The sequence below is a fragment of the Pteropus alecto genome, unplaced genomic scaffold, assembly GCF_000325575.1.
Source record: "Pteropus alecto unplaced genomic scaffold, ASM32557v1 scaffold69, whole genome shotgun sequence".
Classification (NCBI taxonomy): Eukaryota; Metazoa; Chordata; class Mammalia; order Chiroptera; family Pteropodidae; genus Pteropus; species Pteropus alecto.
This window is the reverse complement of record NW_006494610.1, coordinates 1,049,613-1,070,571: the sequence shown is the minus strand read 5'-3', so window position 1 is coordinate 1,070,571 and position 20,959 is coordinate 1,049,613. Positions and strand designations below refer to the sequence as shown.

The 20,959-nt window shown below is 35.6% G+C and overlaps 1 protein-coding gene and 1 long non-coding RNA gene across 5 annotated transcripts in view; one reads left to right on the top strand and one right to left on the bottom strand.

Moving 5' to 3' along the window:
* Positions 1 to 9,169: 9,169 nt before the first annotated feature.
* Positions 9,170 to 18,906, bottom strand: LOC112473988. The gene is made up of 3 exons (XR_003044239.1): positions 17,775 to 18,906; positions 12,531 to 12,667; positions 9,170 to 10,753 (listed from the first exon to the last, which is right to left on the bottom strand). It is a non-coding gene; the product is annotated as an uncharacterized LOC112473988 (long non-coding RNA).
* Positions 17,126 to 20,959, top strand: part of STEAP2 (STEAP2 metalloreductase) — a 23,069-nt gene continuing 19,235 nt past the window's right edge. For 3 of the 4 annotated variants that reach the window (XM_015599820.2, XM_025042176.1, XM_025042177.1), the window contains exon 1: positions 17,126 to 17,423. The gene's annotated coding sequence lies outside the window, so the exon portion shown is untranslated. The remainder of the gene's footprint in view (positions 17,424 to 20,959) is intronic. The other variant, XM_006925705.3, reaches the window with a different exon arrangement.

The following is a 20,959-nucleotide window of genomic DNA, read 5'->3' as shown; positions in this document are numbered from 1 at the left end:
CCTTGTCAACACCTTGATTTTGAACATTTAGCCTCCAAAACTATGACAGAATATATTTCTATTGTTTAAAGCCATCCAGTTTAGGGTATTTTGTTAGGGCAGCCCTAGGAAACTAATACACCAGCCCGCACATTCCACTGTGCTGCTTCTTTGTCACCAGAAGGAGAACATGCATTAACAGACAAGTAAACAGAGATTCTCATTTGGTCAAAGAAACAGACCTCCCAACAATAAGAAAAACAATTATCACCAAATGTTTGAGGAAAACGTACACCATTAGAAAAGACCAACTGATTCAAATAATAGAACAACTAAAACCCACGGAAAATTAATAGAGGAAAATTAACAGAATAAGACCTTAAAATAAGTATAACTAATATATTGGAAGAAATTTGAAAAGATACTGCATTTATTAGCAAAAATATGACTGCTATAAAAAAAAGAAACAATTGGAGTTCTTGGGACTTAAAATTATAATTGCCAAAAATTTAAAAACTATGCTGTATAACACAATATCATATATTTATTAAGTTGGAAAAAATGTGCACAGAAGACAAGAAAACATCCTAAGGCATACAAGAACATGTGCCGATTTAAACATGTATTTCAAACATCTTAAACAGAAACAATGATAGGGAGAATGAAAATGCAAATCAGGAATGAACTTTTAAAAAAATAAATGAGTGAAAAAAGCCTCTTACATGGACAAATGACAATATTGTGCTATGAACTAAGATGTTATAATTAAGTCAACTCTTTACAATCAGGATTTAAAGGGGGAAGAATTAATATTAATGGAGGAAATGAATTCCAGAATAGATATAGCTAAAGGTTAACTTCAGAACCAAAACAACTAAACTGAGGAATTCTCCCAGAATGCAGTGCAAAAAGAAAAATTCATAAAATGAAAAAAGTTAAAGAAAACTTAAGTAACATGGAAAAGAGGTCCAGGTGATTTCAAATACCTCTCATGTAAGTTTCAGAAAGATAGAATGGAAGTCATTACATGAGATAATAAATAATAAAAGAAAATTTCTTGGAGCTAGAGAGACACTAGATTTTAGATGAAAGGACTCCCTATGATGAATTAGGAGAGTAAGGAAGGACAGAACTCCATACCTATACTACCTCCGTGAAATTTCAGGCCACCAAAGATAGAGAGATAAAATCTCAAAAACTTCCACAGAGAAAAGACAGACTATTTATCTTAGGAAAGAGTATCTAGATTCTAAGTAATTGAGGAGAGAGTAGGTGGTTTGCACATTCTCAAAATTTGGCTCTAGAAAAAAGCTAAGCAGTAGATGGTTTTGCTAGAAGGTATGTCATTAATAATGAGCTAAGAGTACTAAAATTATCGCTCTCCTCATAAAGCCTCATGTTCTGACAGGAGCGAGGCAATTATAATTCTAGTCCCCACTATAAATGAACTGGTGCCAAATGTTAATATACCTTCACTCAACTTTTCATATATAATTGTTCTCACATTTATCTCTCATACGAAGCAGAGTTTGTAAGAGCACATTCTAATGTCTAACATACTCACAATCCAAAATAATTTTTGTAAACTCTATGTAGCATACATTCATATCTTAAATCCCCCACGAAGTCCCACTTTACAGATGATACTGAGGCAAGGAGAGGAGACTGGTCCAGAGTCACACACTTGTAGGTGGCAAGACAAGATCTGACACCCAGAGCTCATGACTTTGCACTGTGTCATGCTGAAAACTTAGCCCTAATCCTTCTACATTCTTGTGTTTGGTCTCTTTTGTGATGAGGGATGTGCATTTGTGCCTTTAGAAGGGCTGGTAAAGAGCCTAGAGACTCAAAACAAAGCAAATCTCTCATCCTTGCAGAAATCTTCAGTCTCAACTTAAAAAGCTCACCCATCAGAGGCAGTAAATCTGAGGTTGCTTCAGGTTACCAGAAGGGTGAGGTATAATAGTGCTGGGAAAACAGTCACTTGAAAACCCACATCCAGGTTGTTCAATGACTATTAATAAATACTTTGTGGTACAATTTTTCCTTCTATTGAAACAAAAGGCCACAAACTGACATCTCTATTAGTCACCACCATGACTTCCCAACACATCTCAGTTATGGGATCCCTGGACTTTTTAAAGCAATAAAAAGTGAATAAAATTTAAGCAATAACTAGCAATAATTCCTCTTCAAAAGCATCTTCAGAGTAATTATTAAGATCTCATGGACTAGTCAAGATAGTGATTGATATGTTTCCAAATTAAGAGATACCATTCTTCCTTTTAAAAAATTGTTCTTTAATCTACCAATAAAATCTAACATGAAATTTATTAAATATTATTTTAAAAACTTGAAATTCAAATACAAAAAAAAATAGCCAATCAATGACTAAGTTTTAATACCTACTAAAGCTCCCTAAATCTGTATTACATAGGCTTTAGAATAATGCATTGTCTTTATCTACACAAGGCAAATCTAGTCTTTCTGAATTTCTTTACAGCCAACTGTTTTTTAAAAAGGCAACTTTTTACCTTCCTTTTCTTATCTCTATTAGTCAATCCCAAATCACATTTCCTTCTTTATAAAAGTCCTTTGAAAAATATTTTTGTTTTTTCCAGAGAATAAGAGAGAAATTATGACTAATTCATAAGAGGTCAGTGAAAACCAAAATTATTTTAGATTTTCATTACATTTGTGTAATATCACGAGTAAAGGAAGAATGGCTTTCCAGCCAACTTTCTGGAATGAAAATGTGAGTGGGAAATACACCAAGCCTGTATAGTTGAACAATTCCAAGATAGAATTCTCTTTTTTCCTTAGCAACCAAATGCTTAATTTTCAACATATAATTTTAAACTAAGGCAACCAGATTTGCAACATGAAACTGGAATTTTATTATTAAATTACATTGGTATGCTGCACAAGTTATATCAAGAGAAATAGCAAAATATTTTTAAAACAATCTTACAATGAATGCTCGAGAATCTTCTCCCTGAGCTGACTATAGAAAAAGAACACTTTGTTCACGGAAGGCTGAGCTAAATTTGTTCCATAAAAGCTGGTGAGATTTATTTCTCATTTCTAAGGGGATAAAGGAAAAAGTATGCTCATTGTCTTGAAGAAAATCAAGAATACTGCCAAATTCTGCCTCCTGATTTGGCATTCTGCCTTTATCCTGAAAGATAATATCTTCTAGATTACAATAGCTTATCGTAAGAAGAACTGTCAGCAAAAGAAAAGATGTTGGAGTGAGGGACAGAGGGAAAAAACCAGCCTCATGAAAGGAAAATTATGAAGCCAGTTGACCTACAATACTGTCTTGGCTTGCATATACTTATACAAACAGAATGTTAAAAAATCAAATAGCTCCTTTAGTCAGATGCAGTGTGGTTAGAAATGGCTGACTGGGAATTCCCCTGCTTTCCTCAATCGATGTGAGTGAATGTTGCATCAGCTTGGTCTTTTTGACATTCTCAGATGGCAAGAAAACCTTAACTTGTTCATTGTATTTCCAATGATGAAAATCTCTGTTGTACGGTTTTGGAAAATCACTAAATAAGTTGTCAATGCTTTTGCTAATCCCTTCACACTTGCCAAAACAAATATTTTTTAAGAAAGGCTCTATTTTTTTCATTAAAATATTCAGCTGGATGTAGAAAAAGTTAACAGTAAATCCCTAGGGCAGTTATCTACCAAATCATGCGAGCAGATGAGATTTTTCCTGACTTGAAAGAAAAAAGTACTCAGCAAATCTAAGGTATGGGGTGAAGGGAAGGAGAAAGAGCCAAGAATATCTGATGGACCTATTTTCTTTACGTTGTCCCACTTCCTTGTTTGCTGTGTTGCAGAAATCCTATTGAATATCAAGATTCAGCTTCTCATGAATGAAACAATAGAGAAGCATGCTAACTTTTCCAAATGCCTTTTAAATGTTCACAGAACTTTACAAAGATTCGATGAAAAAGCATTAAAAAATAACTTTTATAATTGTATTATTAAAAATATTTTTAACTATTACCAAAGAAATTTAGTGATGCTGAATAGAAAATACTTAGGATTTGCTATTTATGTTTATGACCTAAAAGGAAATTTTACCAATTGTCTACTCTAACTTCCTCATTCTACATTTCTATTTTGTTTTCTAAAAAAAAAAAAAAAAAAAAAGCCAATATTTTGTTTACCTCATGACTATGTTAAAGAAAAGGAAGACTTTTTTTTAGAAACATGGAATTGATGATAACTTTTTTTATAAAAAAAAAAAAGAAATTTAAGGAAAAATGGGATTTAAGTATATGGTGCAATATAGGAAATACTTACAGGGCATAAAATCATTTCTAATGGAAAGAAGTCACCAGGTTTGACAGTTTTCTAAGTCATCTTTTGGTTTTCTCTGTTTTTTGGGTTTTTTTTCCTGAGTATTTTGTGAGATGCCCAATATTAAACAGCATAGAATCAAGTAAAAATGGAGCTGAAGTATTTTTAAAGTTGAGAGATGGGCGTGACCATGAGTCCGCTGATTCTATAGCCACCCTATTAAACTAGATATGCTCCAGTGAAGATCATAATTTATCTGAGGCAACAAGTAAGAAACAAGGAGAAAACAGTTAAGAGATCTATGATAGGAGAGATTATGGCTGTTGCCACTATTTGCTTTAGTATTCCTTCTTTTGAGTGTGTGTGCGTGTGTGTGTGTAAAACAACTAGTAGAAATCAAGTCACTTACTTGGAAGTGATTGTAAATGCTATATTATTATAATAAGTCCAGTCTTCAACATCCTCAATAAGGAATCATAGAGACAGAAAACTCACTTTTTCATGAGACAGTCTACTTCATTTCTATGAATACCAGCCATTGCTCCTAATATTGCTTATCCAGACTCTCAACATAAAAATAAATTCCTATCTTTTCCTTTCCCGATATTGTTACAGCTGTTAACGATATAGCCATTTTGTCAAATTCAAACCCTTTGTCTTTCCTTCCATCTAAAAATCCAATTACCAAGTCTTGTTAATCCCATTTTGTAATCTTAACTTCTATCCCTATCCAGTTTCATATTATCACTTATAACATACCATCGCTTCTGCTGTATACTACTTATTCATCATATAGATCAACCTTAATACAATATGGAAGGAGATTTTACAAGGGATAAATATCCAGAGGGAATATTGAGGACTATCTTGGAGGCTGCCTTCCACACAATGTGACAGGAAAGATGACTACTGACAATGTTAGAATCCCTGAAGAAGAATATCTTTCCTGATAGATCTAGCTGAAAAAGTTCTAGAGCTAACACAAATTGGCTCAGTTTGGATCAAGGGTCCCCAACCCCCAGGCTTCAGACCAGTACAGGTCCATGGCCTATTAGGAACAGGGCCACACAGCAGGAGGTGAGCCACGGACTTCATCCAGTGAAGCTTCATCTGTATTTGCAGCGACTCCCCCGCGTTAGCATCACCGCCTCAGATCATCAGGCATTGGATTCTCATAGGAGCACCTGTCGCTGGTGCCAAAAAGGTTGGAGACCACTGGTTTAGATCATGTGCCCTTTTGTGAACCAATAATTATGACCAGAGGAATGGACTCCTTTAATTGAGCATGTGCCTAGCAGTGGCTCTTGAAGGGGAACACTGTCATCTCCACCTGAACCACTGGATGAGAAAGGAGAGAATGCTGAACAAAAATGTTACACATGTCCTCTGTTCTACCTTACACTTCAACTGCTTTATTAATCTACTAAACATCCTTGCATTACCTGGTCTCTGCTTTCATTTTCAAATGGTACATGGCTAACAAATTAATCTTCCCAAAACTCAACTTGGATCAAGTTTTTTCTTTCTCAAAATCTTGCCCAAATAGCTCTTCACTGCTTACAGAATAAGTACTTAGTCCTTAACCTGGCATTCACACTCTCCCGCAATCTGACTCCAGACTCCTTTTCTAATCTAATCTACAATTTCATCTCTCTGAAAAATCGATGTACTCATTCACCTCCCTAAATAGCATTGACTCCATAACCTGGTTCATACTGTTCACATTCTTTACTCTCCAAGAATGTTTTTTACTCTCTTCCCTTATTCAAAGTCCCCACATTCTTCAAGTACAATTTACTTTCATAGCTCTGTATAGTTATCGCAACTCAAAGGAACTCCTCTCCTCTCGCATGATAATATTTTTGTTGTATCATTCTTTAATAACTATGATATACTGCTTCATTCTACTATGAATTCATATTTCAATAAATGGCACATATTATCTACCTGTAGCTACCTATCCAGATTGCAAACTTTTTAAAAGCAAGAAGTTTGCAATTATATTTATTATGCCTTGTATTCCTTTTCATTCCAAGTAATGCTTAGCTTGCAGTTAATAAACATTTGTTTATTTGATTTTGATTGTATGCCTCTAGATAATTTATAGGTATAAATGTCTTTAATCCAGTTTAGGAATTCTACTTTCTGATCAATATACACATTGAAGGAAATTGCCAACTTTCCACTGAATTGTTAGTCACTGTACAGTGACACTCATATTTTTTAATTTCTTCAACACACTAGCTTTGACCAAACTCTATACCAGAGAAAGGGCTGTTCAGTAATTAGAAAGGTACTCCAATTCTAAAAAGATGTGTACTTTCTACTACATATCTTCAGAAAATTAAATGTGACTTTCAATGAATTGAATTGCTGAAGCATAATCTAGATGGTTTTAGCCAACAGTTGAATACTACGATGTCAAACTAGCTATCTACAATGATTAGGTATACCATATACTGCTTTATTACTTTTAAACGAAACTGTTTAGACAAAGCACAGTCTATGTAAATTACTTCTAAGAATCTATCTGAAAGAATTTGGCTGTTTATGTCTTTGGCCATGAGTTTTGGCTTGCAGTCTCTATTTTGGCTTCTTGGTAGAAACATATACACTTACCATCCTGCCAGCAAAGATATCTCACCAAAAGGAAACCTGTACAATTTCATCAAGAAAGGACAGGAGCTCTCCCAGTTAGACTTGGCATGTACTCTAAATGAAATTAACCTACCCACCATTATATCCTTACTAAATATCTACTAAGACACTGATTTAGATATTGTGGGTAAACACTGGTAGGTGTTGCAAATATAAAAGTCATCCAAGGGTTACTTAGAAAGCTTAGTAATACAAAATAGTATACATGCTCTACGTCATAATAAATACCATACATAATTAGAGAAGAGAGAGTTTTGTGTGGGCTGGGAGAACTCAAGAAAGGTTTCACTTAGGAAAGGACCTAACCAGTGCATCACTTAATAGAGGCAGGTCATTTAGTAGAGTCCCACCAGGAGAGAGGACTGCAAATGATATGTTCTAAGCCAATAAGATGTAAAAAGAGAGCTTACAGAGGACATGGTAAGTAAAAGAAGGTAGGTAATTTGAAAATACACTGAAAAATAGTTTTTAATAGTCTGCGTTTTATCCTACAGACAATGGAGATTTTTGAAAGTTTTAGAGCACCTGCAAAATAATGTTTTAATATCAAAATGAGAAATAATTAAATCACTAAAATAATTTTTGAAGAAAAAAGACGATTAAAAACAATCATTTTTTTAAATCACAGATAGCTTATAAAAGAATCAATAAAGCTCAATAACAACATTATAAGTAGGAAGCAAGAATTCAAACATCATACTGGTTGAACCTACTATTACTATTACTAAAAAAGTAATAATATTATATGACTGAAATAACTCAGCACTTTCATTCACATTTAGTGCTTTTTCCCTTCACTCTAAAACAATTCGTATTCATTGTTTAGCAAAATTTCTTAGAAATTTTAATCGTGTAAAATATAACTGGAAATTTGCTAAGAAAGAAAACTATAAGTAAAAATTTTAAAGCTGTTGTGATATAAAAGGGATACAAAAATCTTTGTTCTAAAATTTAGATACTTTATTTTTAGTGAGAACTTCATGCAAAACCTACTTACAGATACTTTCAATGTGGTTAAATCAAACTTTTAACTAGTTTATCAATTTATAGCACTTTAGATGCAACAATTGAGAAGAGTTTTACTGTTAGATGCTGGCATATTAACAGCAACAGAAAGTTAAAGCTCATGTCGAGAGTAGAGACCACAAAGAAAAAAAGAAAAAAAACTACACACACCAGTTGGAGTATTGAAGCAAATACCTACTTACATTTAAAATTATTGTAATTATAACAAGGTAATTTACATTCATAATGACCCTGTGTAATGAAGAAAACAGAAAATTACTTAGCATTTAATCTGTTAAAAAAGGCCTTGAGAGATTACTATCAAGAATAATTTTTTAAATAACTTTTGGACTTAAAAGGATTTTAAGCAATTTAAATAATTCCATTAATTAGAAAGAAATGATAAACTGACTATAATAATTAACTTGAGAAAGTTGTCTATTATAAAATTTTTTAAGTTGGAAAGATATGAAAATTAAATAATAAGATAATATAAAATAAATGAAAGTTACAATTACATTAAAAGTCAATACGATCCTAATTAAGACCTGTAGAAACATCTGGAACAGAGGAACGCAGGCAAAGAGGTCACTATTTTAACAAGTTTTTAACATTATTCTGCAGAACGCCACCACACTTATAAGGAGTGCTTATTATTGAATCAAAATAGCTTTTTAGCAAAAAATTAAAACATAAGTTGAAATTTTATGGGTACAAAATAATTGAAGGATATTATAAAATCATTATACCTCTTAAGTTTCATTACAGCTAGAAATCCAGGTTAACAATAGTCAGACAGGAAAAAAAGGATTTAAAAAGTTGGCCATAAGATGAGAAATGCTAACTGAATTGTTTATGGCACTTGTTTTATGTGTTGTGGCTCTGAACAGTTAATTTTTCCTGCCTAGACTCTTCCTCATTCAGTGATTCTGCATTCTGGTATTTAACCATTCCCGATGTAGTTCATGAACTCTTAAGAAAGATGACCTTTTCTCCAGCCATAGGAATGGACTCTGGATCAAATTACACCTGAAGCTCTTTTTACTATTGGATCTTTCAATTATGAAAGTCAACGTATTTCTTTTATTTTTGTCATCTTAATTTGATTTTTATTACATTATCAAATATTTTAAAATGTCACATTTATATAATGGATATAAAATATGTATATGTATCACAATTAATATAATAATAATAAAATGAACCCTTATGTAGCAGACATCCAGCTTAAAAAATAAAATATTGGTATCTCAGAGACTCCTAAGTGCTTTTCTTTATTAGAGCTGGCTACAGCCCTTTCTAATTTGTATAGCTTTTATTTTTGGATAGTAATCACTTGCTTACACATAAAGCAAATATCTTTTTTACAAGGTGACTAGTATTTTTCAGTGCCTCTATCCAAGATTATTGAAGATCTTTATGTTCATTTGGATATTCTTTAATACCTTTTTTCCATATGATTAACTGCTTATTACTGGCATATAGATATATAAGTAACTTTTGTATATTAATGTTTTTATCTAATAATCTTGCTAAATTCTCTTATTAAATCCCATACTTTATCTGTAGACTCTTGAGTTTTCTACATAGTCATTTTATTTACAAACAATGACTATTTTGTTTCCTCCTTTTTAACCATTATACCTATCTCTTCTTCTTTCCTTATTACATGAGCTAGGACGATAGGTACGATTTTGAACAGTGATGGTGATAGCAAACATCTTTGTCCTGTTCCTTATTTAAAGATATGCTTCCAACATTACTTTGGGAAATGCTGCAGGGTTTTTGTGCAGACCTGATAGCAGGTTAAAAAAATTCCCTTTTATTCTCAGTTTACTAAGAGTTTTTTTCATGAATAGAGATATGCAGGATGCTTTTTCTGCATCTGCTGAGATGATCACAAAATTTTCTCCTTTGAACTGTTACTATAGTGAATTATATTTATTAATATATTTTCTAATGTTAAACCACCTACCAGTCTTATAATAAACTTAACCATGATGTATTATCTTTTTTCGAAATTGCTTGATTCAGTTTGTTCATCTTTTTGCATTGATATTAAAAAACGAAAGTATATTATTTTTGTCTAATTTTGGTTTCAAGGTTATATTCATCAAATGAATTGAGAATCATTCTTTCTCGTTCTGTTTTCCAAAATAGTTTGTGTTAATTTGGACTGGTCTATTCTTTGAATGTTTGAATTACTGGCCATTAAAACCTCCTGAGCCTGACTTTGTTTGTTGTTTGTTTTTACTTTATGGAAAGATTTTAATTAGAGATTCAATTTCTCAAAAAAATGTATTAAAATTGCTTACTGTGGGGTAGGTTTTTAAAAATCTCCTCATGGTTCTGTCATATTATGTTTCAAGGCTATATTATTAGAGGCATACAGATTTAGAATTATTTTATCTTCTTGGTGAACTAAATATTTTATCATGATGGAATGTCTTTCTTAAAGTCATTTTGTCTGGTAGTAATATATTTAGGTCATATTTCTTTTACTCGATATTTGCCTGGTAAATTCTCTTTTGAATTTTTGATTTTTAGTTGTTCTGTGTTCTTGTGTTTTACCTCTGACTCTTGTAAATAGTATAAATATTTGTTTCAATCTAGTCTTAAATTTTTGCCTTCTGACTGGAAAGTTTACTCCATACACAGTTGTGTATTTAGATATATTTACACTTTCTGATTATGTGCTTTCTATTTGTCCCATTTTTCATGCCTTTTTCTCTTTTCCCAAATTTCCTTTCTTCTTCATTCTTACTCTCAGCAGGCAATCTTGTTTCCTATTTCACTGAGAAAAAAAAAGAAGCAGTCAGAGGACTTCCACAGGTTCATCCGTGGTATCTCACCACTTCATTGCATCTGGACCCAACTACAGTGCCTGTTCATTCCCCTAACAATGACTATCCCTTCTCACTTTCTTAATGATCCTGCTCTAGCAATTCTCCACTCTGTATTCTGCATCAAAATTTATTCTTCATGGGATCTTTCTCATAAGCATAGGTATATCATTTTTTTCCATCTTACAATAATCCTGTTTCTGGGCCCTATTTCCTCCTCTGGCTACCACTCCATTTCTCTTCTTCATTTTACAGCTAAGTTTTTAAGAAGAGTTGTCTATCCTTTCTGTTGTCATCAGTTTCTGTTCTCCCATTCTCTGAACCAACTCCCATGAGATAAGTTACTGATGACATTCACATTTTAAATCTTCCTCTCACTTTTCGTCCTACTCGATCACACAAAAGCACTTGATTACTCCCCTTTCCTTAAAATATTCTTTTCACTTGGCTTCCAGGAAACAACAATCTCACTCTTTCTCTTACCCCATTAGTAGTATCATAATCTCCTTTTTTTAAAAAATTCCTTCTCTCTCTTACTACCAAACATCGGAATGTTCCAAAGCTCAATCTTTGGAATTCTTTTCTTAGTAACTATTCTTATTCCATTGATGATTTCATGATTTAAATATTTTATATGCCAATAACTTTAAAATTAATATTGCTCAACCAGAGCTGCCTGAACCCCAGACTCACATAAGAAACCAAACTCCTCACTTGTCATCTCTAATGTAACATTCCCCAGACAGACTCCTAATCTTTCCCCCTTCCAATTCTGATCTAGGCACCATCTCCCTCTTCTCCCTGAATGGTGACTCCATTGCTCCTGTTGGCCAGGCCTAAACCTAAGCATTATCCTTGATTCCTTTCTTTTTTCAAATCTACACCTAACCGGCCATCAGGTTCTGTTGGCTCTATCTTTAGAATATATCAAGAACCCTACATTTCTTCCAACTCCATCCTACAATCCTTGTCTATACTACCATCATCTCTCCTGGATTATTACAATAGCCCCCTAACTGGTTTCCCAGCTTCGATCCTCGTCTCTCTTCAGTCTATTTTCAACACTGTAGCCACAGCTAGTTTGTTAAAATATAAATCTGATCCTATCAGGCCTATTTAAAAAGTTCCAAGGCTTCTTATCTCACTCATTATAAAAACTAAATTCCTTACATTAGCCTTAAAGACCTGAACAATCTAGGTCAACCTATATCCCCACATCCCACCCTTTCTTCAAGATATATCTCACCTCACTTCCTGCTGCTAGTCTCAGTATGCTCCCACCAAGCAGGCCTGCTCTCTGGATATGGTTCCTATCAGTCCTTGGGGGCTTTCCACTTGATTTCCCCGCTATTGGAACACTTTTCCCCGGCTGTCTGCATGGCTCACTCTTTTACTTTTAAAATGTCACCCTAGAAGCCTTTACTGACCACACTTCCGATTTCCCTTTCTTACTTTATTTTTCCTATAGCACATATTATCAGACATACTCCATATCTTTTTTATGTAGCTTATTTATTGACTGTCTTCTCCTAGTAAAATTAGCACCTCACCTTTAGCACTTTGGTGCAAATTAGAAAAAGATTCATGTATGCGTGTAATTGCCTACACACACACACACACACACACATGCACAATCTACCCATCCATGCACAGGGTTTGGTTAGCAACTATCTTTGCACAAAGAAAAAAGCATGGGTGGGAGCCGAGTATAGGATGAATTCTACTCACCTCTACCCAGAATTCCTCCCCCATTCAACTCCTCAGCTAGGCGTCTTTGGGCAGAACACAGTCACATAATATTGACAGCCCAAAGTAGACGACTCATGAAGGCAGGCAGTCTGTTCTGCTCAGTGTGTCTGCAGCCCCTTAGAGGGTGGCAAAAAACACTCAATAAATATTTGTAGAATAAATTAATAGTTTGAAAAAATTACAAAAAGTAAAAGATATTAATTACTGTTTTAAAATAAAACATGGATCTTCTTAACTAAATGACATAATCTTGGAAAATATGGCCTCAAAACATTAATGATGCTCATAAAATGAGTAAATTTACTGCTATAAAATAATCTAGGCATTAAGATAATAAGGACCAGTACATACATTGAATATTGGAAAATCTGGGAATTGCTTAATTATATAATTGCATAATAAAAATAAGAACAGAAAAAATCTTGTCCTTGACATTTGTAAGCCAATGGCCTAGGTTTTATTTTTTGCCTTGATAAAGTTGCACTGCTGATTTTAAAGAGGGAAAATCTTTAGTGATTTGCTTAAAGAGGGAAATACTTGACTGCTAAAAATTAAAAAACAGGCAAAGAATAAAGGGATTATAGAATATCTGTAGATGGTATCTGTCTTAGGGTCTCTGTTAATTAAAGTTTTATTTCCTCTTTATTAAAATGTTCATTAAATTCTTTTGCCCATTTATTGGAGCCTAAACTTTTACTTCTCTTCTGAATTTGTGTGATCCTCTATAATATTTAAGACATTAATCTTTTAAATTTACAGCAAACATTTTTGTTCAGTTTATGTTTTAAAAAAACATAGAACTTTAAATTTCATTTACTCAAAATTATAAATCTTTATCTTTGGAATTGTTTCTATCTATTCAGGCTGAAAAAGTCCTTTCTCCACTAGAAATATGACAAATATTTATTTCTGCTTTTTCTAATTTTATTGGGTGACTGATAAATTTTAAAACATTAACCTAAATAGAATTTATTTGAGTGAATTATAGGGAATTAAGCATTATAAAGCACTCTATTATTTATAAGCACTAGGATCAATTCCTATAACTTTTGTATAAAAATAAATGGCAGTCACTTCTCAGAGACAGTTGGATTTAGAGTCATAAAATTCTAACATTTTAAAAAATGTTTCAATTTTATTTAAATGTGTTTTAAAATAAATGAACTGTTAAATATAATTTTAAAAATAAGAGATTAGAAGACTCAATTTAATATATTTTCCATTCATAATCCTCTCTGATCCCTTTCTGTTTAAAGAAATAGCATTTGTTTTGTTTCTTAAAGCTAGTTTAATTTGTCGAGTATTAACAACAGGATTTGCAGTGTTGGAGATGATTCAATTTTTCCCCGGAAACTACACCTTAAACCAGGCATCAAACATGATGAAATGATATAAAACCATGAAACAGCGATTGGTCATTTGCATATCTTCTTTGGAGAAATGTATATTCAAACCCTTTGACCATTTTATAATTGGGTTGTCTTTTTATTGTTCAGCTGTAACAGTTCTCTCATTAAGGTTGACAGGGTGATACTGCTAGGCACCAATGCAATGATAAAGGCAGAAAACATGGGCTCTGAAATTGCATGGTTGTACTAAGTTATAAGATGGTCATCTATAAAATCCATAATCAAATCTATTTATACTGAAATTTTTAAGATTATTATTTTTTAAAAAATACACATTTAAAATATTTGATAGAGAATTAATACCAGAAATACCCTCTTCACTTATTATCTCAAAGAATAATTTGTTCAAAGAGGTTAAAGCAGTGTTCGTTATAGTACAAGAATCAGAAAATGCATTTTCCTAAAGTTTAGTGTTAAGAAAACTTCACTATACCAATATTATGGGCTATATATATATATATAGTGATTAAGAATTATACACATCTGGCCCAGGGCGACAAATGGATATATGTTCATGAAACAATGTTAAGTATACAATATTTGTTTTGCACAGATGTACATTCATATATTTTAATAGATTTATAAATGTTTCTATGCCATTTTGTCCAGACAAAATCTATAAAAATATTTATTGTTATAAACGTTGAAATACATGAATGTATTTATGTTTCTGTATTGTTTCTCTTCAGATAAAATCTATTTCAAACAGTTTATATGTATATTTATAAATCTATTAAAATATATGAATGTACATTGACAAACATAAGAGAATGTTAACATAATTTTGTTTATTGGAATCTCTGGTTTCAGAACATCAGTGTTTTATAAAAATGGTTCTATTTTATTAATAAGCATTGCTCACAAAGCTTCAGTGCTCAAAATAAACTTGAGAATTCCTTAGGAATAGGTTAAGTAAATATCTTTACTGTAGGAATTCTCAAAGCCTGTAATCTATTAATATACATTGTAAATCTCTAAAATAATCTCTATTATTTATCTCGAACTCTATTTTCATCATGATTTACACTTATTTTACTTGTGCACACAAATCTTTAATCTTATTTGCATTTGTTGACTAATTTATCTTCCCAGCCAAACTATAAATTCTATCAGAATGGTAAGTATATCCAGGTTCTTCACCATTATTCCTAGTGACCAGGTCAGGGCACACATCAGGAGCTCAATCAATATTTTTATAGTAAATGAATTATTGGAGGAGCATCTGGATGGACTAACGCTTGAAGTTATGTACTTTGGGAACTACCACTCTCAAGTTATTCAACTGTAGAATAATTTCAAAGAAGAAATTGTGTTAACACCTCTAGGCCACTAGAAATCCATTAATTATTGCTGCACTTAATTGGAATCAATTACTACTTCAGAGAACTGAAGAGATTTCTCAGAGAGCACATCATGACCTGAGAAAATCTTGTGAAATCATTTTTATACTCTGAAACATCAACTGAAAAGCAGCAGTAAAAACTATAGTTACCATGGGATGAGCTGAAAGGAATCACGCTTTGCGTCAATACTAACAGTTTTTTGGAACACATTTCACTATGTGAGATTTTCCACCAAGTATATTTTCTTATTTTAATAGTAAAGTATGAAAGGCAGATATTCCTTTTGGAAAATGCAAATTATTGACTCATTGATTCTCTTTTAGGATAAGTGATTTCACATATTGCTTGATTTTATTTTACTTTTTTGGATAACCAGAAGATCGCTTTAAAAATATTTAAAATATGTGGCTTATCTACATATTTTATACAATTTATGGCTCTGGGATAGGTAGAAAATGGTATATCTTGTAATATATCTTTGTGAAAGTTATATAGGCTTTTTTTTTTTAAAAAAAGCTACACACTTTCATTAACTACTAAGATTCATGAATGTCCTCCAATTGTCCTCCAGAAATGCCATGGGGGGAAAAAAACGTTAATTTCATTATTTGAGAGTAGTGTTGAAGTGAAATAATAAAAATTGATATAAAATTTATTTTCCAGTTACCAAAATGAAAGAATTTTACCAGCTGTCAATGCCCCACACCCTGACACATCACAAGCTTCGCTTATGCCTAAACTTTAAACCTTAATAATATTTGGCGGTGGGGGAGGGAACACATGTCAAGTCAAACAAAGAATGTATTTTCAAAGCAGCATTTGCAAAGGTTAATCTGTGTATGGACTTCAGAGGGGAAAGTGCAGTGTTCAGTGATCGATCCAAGACCTCCTTGTTGGATTTTTCCCTGGTTAATAAACCACCGGGAGAGATAATTTTTAAACTTCATTTGCTGAAATGAGAATTCACTAAAGTATGAAAAAAATCCTCAAATTTAAGAAATTTCGGTAAATTGATTTTATATCTGAGAATAAAGATCTCTTGCTTCTTCTACTGACATCTTCTACACAAAAGATAAGATACTGACTACTTGGTAATCTGCAGGGAGAAATTTCACAGAATCCCAGAGCCAAAGAGGTGCTCTTACAGCTCAGAGACCTCCTGAATACCCAAGGCTATTATGGCCCAGGGAGTTTAAGAGGCTTTCGCTGGAACGCAGGTCTTCTAATTCCAGGCATAACCTTCTTTTCGCCAACACCAAAGCTCGCATGGCACCAGGTAGAGTGAAGGTCAAGGTCAACAGACTGATTTCCAGTCCACCAGCTGTAAGGATCTTCCTATACGAGGGACTTTTAAGCTGTGGTTCGCAAAAGGGCATTTCTGAACATTTTATTATAAAAACAGAATTCAGCCAAAAGATGGTTTGGGTGGGTGGTTAGAGGTGAGAGAAAGAACACGTTCAGGAGAAACAGCGCAGTTTCTTTGGAGACTTGGCAGGAACTGAGAGTGGGGAAGAGGGAATAAGGGTGGTGGGGCGTAATAAAAAGAAAAGTCGAGACGGGAAAGCCGACCACAAAGTACAAAAGCAGTAGATAAGTGGGCTTGATCTTTCTAGAGCTGTTTCAAAAAGAATCCTAGGGGAGCCCTGCACGGGGGCGCAGGCGTGGGGCTGATGCTCAGCTGCTCCCAGTTAGGGGCGAGCTGAAAACTGGAGCCGCGCGGCGGGCTCTCGCCGCTGCACTGCTCGCCCACCTTGGCGCTCAGCGTCCTCCCTGACTCTCCCCCACGCCCTGCTCTGACCTCTCCCAACTCGGTGGCTCCTCCCTGCGCCCCCACCGCTCTCCCGCCTCGCCCGCCGGCCTCCCCGCGCGTAGCCCCCAGCGGCGCGTCCCCGCGAGCCGGCCTCTGCGCGCCTCCTTCCCTCCGCTTCCTCTCCGGCTCGACGCGAGCCAGTCTCGGGAGGCGGGGAAGCAGCCGGAGCGCGGCCGCCACGGCAGCCACCCTGCAGCTGCCGGTCGGAAGCGCAGTCCCTAGGCCCCGGAGCCCGAGCCGTCCCTGGGGAGTCGGCGCCGCTCGCGGAGAGCTGCTTGGCTGGCCCCTGTCCGGCGCGGAGGGCGCGGAGGTGAGCGGGTCGGGAAAGGGCGCGAGACGAGCCGGGGGCGGCGCAGTCGAGGGTCAAGATGCAGGCGGCGCCACGCGCAGCATGCATCCTCCAGGGATTCCGCGCCCTCTGCGGGCGTCCGCCCTGAGCTGGCGGGGTTCCTGATCTCCTGGCACCTTGAGGGAAGGGCGGGAAAGGCTGTCTGTTCCACCGATTCCGCCCCCTACTCCTGCTGGTCATCCCGGAGCTCCCAGGTAGTCCTGAGATTGGGCCCAGGAGTGAAGAGGCCAGGAGAGACATCGTCCCAGATAGGATGTGCCCCAGAGGGAAAGGACGGGCAGATTACCTCAGCCTCCTCCATAGTCCGCTTACCTTTAAGGGTAGATGCAGCGCATTTCATTGAAGATCACGCAGCACTGCTTTGCGAACAGGGAAGTATTTCTAGTAGTCATTTTGTTTATTACCTCGTTAAGTGACCGTGGCGCGTTTAGGCCATTAACTACAATGAGACAAAGTAATTGGCTTCGTCTCTTAGTGTCCTAAATTATGTTTGAGCTTTGTGTTCAGCCTCCGCCAAAACTTGTTGAAAATTATGCCCTAAAAATCTTGCTCTTAAAATAGGGCAGAGATATAAAGAGAATTTTTGTCGAGAGATTTCCATTTATTATCTTCCTCACCCTTTGGAGAAAAATGGTGTCAGTTGTTACTCCTCAGACAGTTCAGTTTTAGATGGAAAAACTTATTACAGGCCTTGATTAATGATCACTCACCACTATAGGTGAAATCGGGAGAAATAGAAATCGAACTCCTGCCCCTACCCCCACCCTCATGACTTTGATTTGATTATAGTCTAGTTAACGGCCCCACTTACTGGGAACCTTTTTAGTTCTTTCCAACCCCTCCTCCTCGCCCTACACCCTCCCCACCCCCCACCCCGTCTCACCCCACACACACTATTTACACCTTTATTATTTCTTCGTTGTGATGATCTTCACTTTTTCCCTTCTCTAAGGCTATGTATTTTTTACTCTGCATCTCTCCTGTTGTTTCAAAGCTTAAAAGCTATTTACAAAAGAAAAATATCCATCCTAGATATTTTGCAGAGTATTTAGAAACAGTTTGCAGTTTCTTTTAGCTAGTTAGTCTTTTGGGGAGTGAGGGAATTAAACAATATCAACAATGATAACTTGAGCTAATCATGCAAAAAGGAAATGAAAAGCTGTATCCAAGTCGCTTTTTATTATACTGGTGCCATGGAAAATATACTTGTAGTTAACGAGCATAATTATATTTTAATACTGAAAAAGCACAGATGAAGGTTAGCAAATGTTTAAAGTAAGGATCATAAATGAGTTAGAAAAATGAGAAAGAAGGCACACCAAAAATTTGAAAGACTAGGACTACAGGACATAATCAGGACATCAGGAAATGCACTGATTCTGTGCTTGGCCAGTTACCATGACATTGACATAACTGTGACATTGACATATCACTTACCCCCTTTGGGCCCACAGGTCTTGATCAAGAAAAAGAGAGATCTTACCTAGAGGCCTATTATATCTCTTTCGGTCCTGACATTTTCCGATGCATTCAACAACAAAGAATATTTATTGCATTCTTATTTACTATGTACCGGGCATTGTGGAGGCAGTGATGGACAAGACAAATCTGGTTCTGCCCTCAAGAAGCTTTTTGTCTGGTGGGGAAAACAGTAATGAGTGAAGAAACAATTACATAAGAGAATTACAAAGGAAACTTAACAAGACCTGAAAGAAAAACAAAACAAAACTGGAATGAATCATTCTACGGAAGAGACATAACAGCATGTGCAGAGTTCCCAAGATGGGAAAGATATTGCTCTTTACTTCTATAAAAGGATGCTGTTGCCGGACCACTGAGAGTAACAGTTATACGGGATGAGATTGGAGAGATGCGCAGGGGCTAGTGAGCTATTTCAGGGCCTTTTAGGTCATAAACAGGAAGGTGGCTATAGTTCTAAGTGCAACAGGAAGCCATTGAGTTTTAAGGAGAAGAGGCACATCATCTGATTTATGTTTTAAGATCATCTTAGCTGCTGTATGGAGAATGATTTGGAAAGAGGCAAAAGAGAAAGTAGTAGGACTCATTAGAATATGTTTGCAGAGTTTAGACTCATTAGAATATGTTTGCAGATGATAGAGACCTGGATTAAGCTCATGTCAGTGGAGAAGGATTTAAGAAATATTTTGAACAGGGATTGGTGTTGGATTTTATGTAAAAGATGAGAAAAGGCAAGGACTTGAGAATGACCCCTAGATTTTTGACTTGAACAGCCAGTGGGTTATGATACCATTTACTGAGATGAGGAAATCTGGATAAATGGGAACAGGTCTAGGTGGGAAGAGTGTTCCATGTTGAACCTGTTAAGTTTGAGATGTCTCTGAGGAGATCATAACTACAGCCTCTTGGGAGGAGCAAAGGGGTGGTCTCCAGGACAGAAGAAAACAGACTATACTTTGATAGGGGAAGTTGGTGATCATGAATTTAAGGTGAAACTAATGAGCTTAGTTGTCTGATTTTTCTTCAGCAAGCTTCACCAACTTGGATACAGAAAATGGATAGCTGGGTTCTTCTAGGCCTAGAGTTATGCCAACTGGATGTAATGGAGAACAAGAGAGTTGTCCTAGTCCATTTAGACTGCTATAACAGCGTACCGTAGACTGGGTGGCTCAAACATTTCTTTCTCACAGTTCTGGAGGCTGGGAAGTAAAACATCAAGACACTGGCAGATTTGGTGTCAGGTAGAGGCCCAATTCCTGGTTCATAGGTAGCTGTCTTCTTGCTGTATCTTCACATGGCAAAAGCAGGGAGAGAGCTCTCTAAGGGGTTTTTTAACTAAGGCACAAATCCCATTCATCAGAGTTTGACCCTCATGACCTAATCACCTCCCAATATCTTCACATTGGGAATTAAGATTTCAGCCTATGAACTGGGGCCGGGAATAGGGACACAAACATTTAGTCCATGACAAGAGTAAATCTTTTTAAGCATGTGAAGATAAATATATACTACAGAATCTAGGATAGGTAAAGAGAAACCAGGAGGAGGTCAGTGGAGAGTGAGAAAATAGTAGGTCAATGAATCAAATTTCTTCTGCTGTCTGGAATTACCAGTGTGAAAGTTTGACTAAGGTTATTGAAAGGTAAGAGATAGTGTTTAAAGATATCAGGGAGTGAGTGACTAACCTGGAGTAGAGGCACAGATTCATTGCCTTTGATGAATAAGCGAAGGAAATAAGAAGCCATGAGGTTGAATGGTTCATCCACTTGAATGATGAAGTACTGGAGAAGAATGACAACTGTTGGGGTAGAGAGGAAGACTGTGCATGTGTTGGGAACCTAAGTCACCAGTGATAAAGAATAAGCTAGAAGTCAGTACATGACAGCAGTGAGTATAGGGAGAGGGTATTATGAGGTGCTGTGAGCCTCAAAGGAGCGGGGTGTTTGCAGGAGAGAAAAAGAAGCAAGGTTCAGATATGGCTTTGCAAAGTGAAAAATCCACCTACACCATCTAATAGC